Here is a 6,000-nt window from a genome sequence, read left to right on the forward strand (position 1 = left end):
AAGGAAGGGGGGGACTAGGGAGGGTAAGGTGTTATTGTAACAGAAAGGAAGGGGGAGGACTGGTAAGGTGTTATTGTAACAGAAAGGAAGGGGGAGGACTGGTAAGGTGTTATTGTAACAGAAAGGAAGGGGGAGGACTGGTAAGGTGTTATTGTAACAGAAAGGAAGGGGGAGGACTGGTAAGGTGTTATTGTAACAGAAAGGAAACTGGGAGGTGGACTAGGTAAGGATTGCGTTATTGTAACAGAAAGGATGGGGGAGGACTGGTAAGGCGTTATTGTAACAGAAAGGAAGGGGAGGACTGGTAAGCGTTATGTGGTAACAGAAAGGAAGTGGGAGGACTGGTAAGGTGTTATTACGTAACAGAAAGGAAGGGGGGGGGGACTGGTAAGGTGTTATTGTAACAGAAAGGAATGGGGGGAGGACTGTAAGGTGTTATTGTAACAGAAAGGAAGGGGGAGGACTGGTAAGGTGTTATTGTAACAGAAAGGAAGGGGGAGGACTGGTAAGGTGTTATTGTAACAGAAAGGAAGGGGGAGGACTGGTAAGGTGTTATTGTAACAGAAAGGAAGGGGGAGGACTGGTAAGGTGTTATTGTAACAGAAAGGAAGGGGGAGGACTGGTAAGGTGTTATTGTAACAGAAAGGAAGGGGGAGGACTGGTAAGGTGTTATTGTAACAGAAAGGAAAGGGGAGGACTGGTAAGGTGTTATTGTAACAGAAAGGAAGGGGGAGGACTGGTAAGGTGTTATTGTAACAGAAAGGAAGGGGGAGGACTGGTAAGGTGTTATTGTAACAGAAAGGAAGGGGGAGGACTGGTAAGGCGTTATTGTAACAGAAAGGAAGGGGGAGGACTGGTAAGGTGTTATTGTAACAGAAAGGAAGGGGAGGACTGGTAAGGTGTTATTGTAACAGAAAGGAAGGGGGAGGACTGGTAAGGTGTTATTGTAACAGAAAAGGCATGGGGGAAGGACCTGAGTAAGGTCGTTTATTGTAACAGAAAAGGAAGGGGGAGGACTGGTAAGGAAGGGGAGGATTAATTGTAACAGAAAGGAAGGGGGAGGACTGAATAATGTGTTATTGTAACAGAAAGGTGTAAGGGGGAGGACTGGTACGGTGTTATTTTAACAAAAAGGAAGGGGGAGGACTGGTAAGGCCTGTTCCCTCTCGAGCGTTCACACAGAAATGAAGGGGTAGGATAGGTAAGGGTGTTATAATGTAACAGAAAGGATGGGGGAGGATACTGGTTAAGGCGTTATTTGTAACAGAAAGGAAGGGGGAGGACTGGTAAGGTGTTATTGTACAGAAAGGATGGCGGGAGGACTGGTTATGGCGTTATTGTAACAGAAAGGATGGGGGTGGAGGGACTGGTAAGGTGTTATTTGTAACAGTGAAGGATGGGGGAGGACTGGTAAGGTGTTATTGTAACAGAAAGGAACGGGGAGGACTGGTAAGGTGTTATTGTAACAGTAAAGGAAGGGGGAGGACTGGTAAGGCGTTATTGTAACAGAAAAGGAAGGGGGAGGACTGGTAAGGTTGTTATTGTTCAAACAGAAAGGAAGGGGGAGGACTGGTAAGGTGTTATTGTAACAGAAAGGAAGGGGGAGGACTGGTAAGGGGTTATTGTAACAGAAAGGAAGGGGGAGGACTGGTAAGGCGTTATTGTAACAGAAAGGAAGGGGGAGGACTGGTAAGGTGTTATTGTAACAGAAAGGAAGGGGAGGACTGGTAAGGTTATTGTTAGGGGGAGGACTGGTAGGTGTTAAAGTAAGAAAGGGGAGGACTGGTAAGGTGTTATTTGTAACAGAAAGGAAGGGGGAGGACTGGTAAGTGTGTTATTGTTAACAGAAAGGAAGGGGAGGACTTGTAACAGAAAGGGGGGTTATTGTAACAGAAAGGAAAGGGGGAGGACTGGTAAGGTGTTATTGTAACAGAAAGGAAGGGAGGACTTGTAAGGCGTGTCTTAAGGTGTTATTGTAACAAAGGAAGGGGGGAGGGGGAGGACTGGTAAGGTGTTATTTGTTACAGAAAGGAAGGGGGAGGACTGGTAAGGCGTTATTGTAACAACAGGAAGGGGGGAGGACTGGGTAAGGTGTTATTGTAACAGAAAGGAAGGGGGTAAGGTGTTAAGGCGTTTATTGTAACAGAAAGGAAGGGGGGAGGACTGGTAAGCGTTTTATTGTAACAGAAAGGAAGGGGGAGGACTGGTAAGGTGTTATTGTAACAGAAAGGAAGGGGGAGGACTGGTAAGGCGTTATTGTAAACAGAAAGGAAGGGGGGAGGACTGGTAAAGGTTGTTATTGTAACAGAAAGGAAGGGGGAGGACTGGTAAGGTGGTTATTGTAACAGAAAGGAAGGGGGAGGACTGGTAAGGCGTTATTGTAACAGAAAGGAAAGGGGGGACTATGGGTTAAGCGTTTATTGTAACAGAAAGGAAGGGGGAGGAGGACTGTTATTGTACAGAAAAGGTGTTTATTGGTGTTACAGAAAGGAAGGGGGAGGACTTGGTAAGGCGTTATTGTAACAGAAAGGAAGGAGGGGGGACTGGTAAGGCTGTTATTGTTTAACAGAAAGGAAGGGGGAGGACTGGTAACTGGCGTTATTGTAACAGAAAGGAAGGGGGAGGACTGGTAAGGTGTTATTGTAACAGAAAGGAAGGGGGAGGACTTGTAAGGTGTTATTGTAACAGAAAGGAAGGGGAGGACTTGTAAGGCGTTATTGTAACAGAAAGGAAGGGGGAGGACTGGTAAGGTGTTATTGTAACAGAAAGGAAGGGGGAGGACTTGTAAGGTGTTATTGTAACAGAAAGGAAGGGGGAGGACTGGTAAGGCGTTATTGTAACAGAAAGGAGGGGGGGGGAGGACTGGTAAGGGCGTTATTGTAACAGAAAGGAAGGGGGAGGGACTGGAAAGGTGTTATTGTAACCAGAAAGGAGGGGGAGGACTAGTAAGGAGTTATTGTAACAGAAAGGAAGGGGGAGGACTTGTAAGGTGTTATTGTAACAGAAAGGAAGGGGGGTGGATCTTGTAAGGTGTTATTGTAACAGAAAGGAAGGGGGAGGGACTGGTAAGGTGTTATTGTAACAGAAAGGAAGGGGGGGGAGGACTGGTAAGGCGTTTATTGTATACAGAAAGGAAGGGGGGAGGACTGGTACAGAAAGGTAAGGTAAGGTTATTGTAACAGAAAGGTAATGGGGAGGGGTGAAGGTGCTTATTGTAACAGAAAGGAAGGGGGAGGACTTGTAAGGTAGTTATTGTAACAGAAAGGAAGGGGTAGGACTGGCAAAGGTGTTATTGTAACAGAAAAGGAAGGGGGAGTAGGACTGGGTAAGGCGTTATTGTAACAGAAAGGAATGGGGGGGTCATGGTAAGAGCTGATTATTGTAACAGAAAGGAAGGGGGTGGACATTGATAAGGTGTTATTGTAACAGAAAGGAAGGGGAGGACTGGTAAGGCGTTATTGTAACAGAAAGGAAGGGGGAGGACTTGTAAGGTGTTATTGTAACAGAAAGGAAGGGGGAGGACTGGTAAGGTGTTATTGTAACAGAAAGGAAGGGGGAGGACTGGTAAGGTGTTATTGTAACAGAAAGGAAGGGGGAGGACTGGTAAGGTGTTATTGTAACAGAAAGGAAGGGGAAGGACTGGTAAGGTGTTATTGTAACAGAAAGGAAAGGGGGGAGGACTGGTAAGGTGTTATTGTAACAGAAATGAATGGGAGGACTGGTAAGGCGTTATTGTAACAGAAAGGAAGGGGGAGGACTGGTAAGGTGTTATTGTAACAGAAAGGAAGGGGGAGGACTTGTAAGGTGTTATTGTAACAGAAAGGAAGGGGGAGGACTGGTAAGGCGTTATTGTAACAGAAAGGAAGGGGGAGGACTGGTAAGGCGTTATTGTAACAGAAAGGAAGGGGGAGGACTGGTAAGGTGTTATTGTAACAGAAAGGAAGGGGGGAGGACTGAGTAAGGTGTTATTGTAAACAGAAAGGAAGGGGGGAGACTGGTAAGGTGTTTTATTGTAACAGAAAGGAAGGGGGGAGGACTGGTAACGGTGTTATTGTAACAGAAAGGAAGGGGGGAGGACTGGTAAGGTGATTATTGTAACAGAAAGGAACAGTTATATTGTAACAGAAGGAAGGGGGAGGACTGGTAAGGTGTTATTGTAACAGAAAGGAAGGGGGAGGACTGGTAAGGTGTTATTGTAACAGAAAGGAAGGGGAGGACTGGTAAGGCGTTATTGTAACAGAAAGGAAGGGGGAGGACTGGTAAGGCGTTATTGTAACAGAAAGGAAGGGGGAGGACTGGTAAGGTGTTATTGTAACAGAAAGGAAGGGGGAGGACTGGTAAGGTGTTATTGTAACAGAAAGGAAGGGGGAGGACTGGTAAGGTGTTATTGTAACAGAAAGGAAGGGGGAGGACTGGTAAGGTGTTATTGTAACAGAAAGGAAGGGGGAGGACTGGTAATGTGTTATTGTAACAGAAAGGAAGGGGAGGACTGGTAAGGCGTTATTGTAACAGAAAGGAAGGGGGAGGACTGGTAAGGTGTTATTGTAACAGAAGGAAGGGGGAAGGACTGGTAAGTGTGTTATTGTAACAGAAAGGAAAGGGGGAGGACTGGTAAAGGTGTTATTGTAACAGAAAGGAAGGGGGAGGACTGGTAAGGTTGTTATTGTAACAGAAAGGAAGGGGGGACTGTAAGGTGTTATTGTAACAGAAAGGAAGGGGGAGGACTGGTAAGGTGTTATTGTAACAGAAAGGAAGGGGGAGGACTGGTAAGGCGTATATTGTAACAGAAAGGAAGGGGGGGACTTGGTAAGGGTCGTTATTGTAACAGAAAGGAAGGGGGAGGACTGGTAAGGTGTTATTGTAACAGAAAGGAAGGGGGAGGACTGGTAATTAAGGTGTTATTGTAACAGAAAGGAAGGGGGAGGACTGGTAAGGTGTTATTGTAACAGAAAGGAAGGGGGAGGACTGGTAAGGTGTTATTGTAACAGAAAGGAAGGGGGAGGACTGGTAAGGTGTTATTGTAACAGAAAGGAAGGGGGAGGACTGGTAAGGTGTTATTGTAACAGAAAGGAAGGGGGAGGACTGGTAAGGCGTTATTGTAACAGAAAGGAAGGGGGAGGACTGGTAAGGTGTTATTGTAACAGAAAGGAAGGGGGAGGGACTGGTAAGGCGTTATTGTAACAGAAAGGAAGGGGGAGGACTGGTAAAGGTGTTATTGTAACAGAAAGGAAGGGGGAGGACTGGTAAGGCGTTATTGTAACAGAAAGGAAGGGGGAGGACTGGTAAGGCGTTATTGTAACAGAAAGGAAGGGGGAGGACTGGTAAGGCGTTATTGTAACAGAAAGGAAGGGGGAGGACTGGTAAGGTGTTATTGTAACAGAAAGGAAGGGGGAGGACTGGTAAGGCGTTATTGTAACAGAAAGGAAGGGGGAGGACTGGTAAGGTGTTATTGTAACAGAAAGGAAGGGGGAGGACTGGTAAGGTGTTATTGTAACAGAAAGGAAGGGGGAGGACTGGTAAGGCGTTATTGTAACAGAAAGGAAGGGGGAGGACGTGGTAAGGTGTTATTGTAACAGAAAGGAAGGAAGGGGGGAGGACTGGTAAGGCGTTATTGTAACTGAAAGGAAGGGGGAGGACTGGTAAGGTGTTATTGTAACAGAAAGGAAGGGGGAGGACTGGTAAGGCGTTATTGTTACAGAAAGGAAGGGGGAGGACTGGTAAGGTGTTATTGTAACAGAAAGGAAGGGGGAGGACTGGTAAGGTCGTTATTGTAACAGAAGGAAGGGGGGGAGGACTGGTAAGGTGTTATTGTAACAGAAAGGAAGGGGGAGGACTGGGTAAGGATGTTATTGTAACAGAAAGGAAGGGGGAGGACTGGTAAGGCGTTATTGTAAACAGAAAGGAAGGGGGGAGGACTGGTAAGGTGTTATTGTAACAGAAAGGAAGGGGGAGGACTGGTAAGGTGTTATTGTAACAGAAAGGAAGGGGGAGGACTGGTAA

The sequence above is a fragment of the Argopecten irradians genome, chromosome 4, assembly GCF_041381155.1.
Source record: "Argopecten irradians isolate NY chromosome 4, Ai_NY, whole genome shotgun sequence".
Taxonomy (NCBI): Eukaryota; Metazoa; Mollusca; class Bivalvia; order Pectinida; family Pectinidae; genus Argopecten; species Argopecten irradians.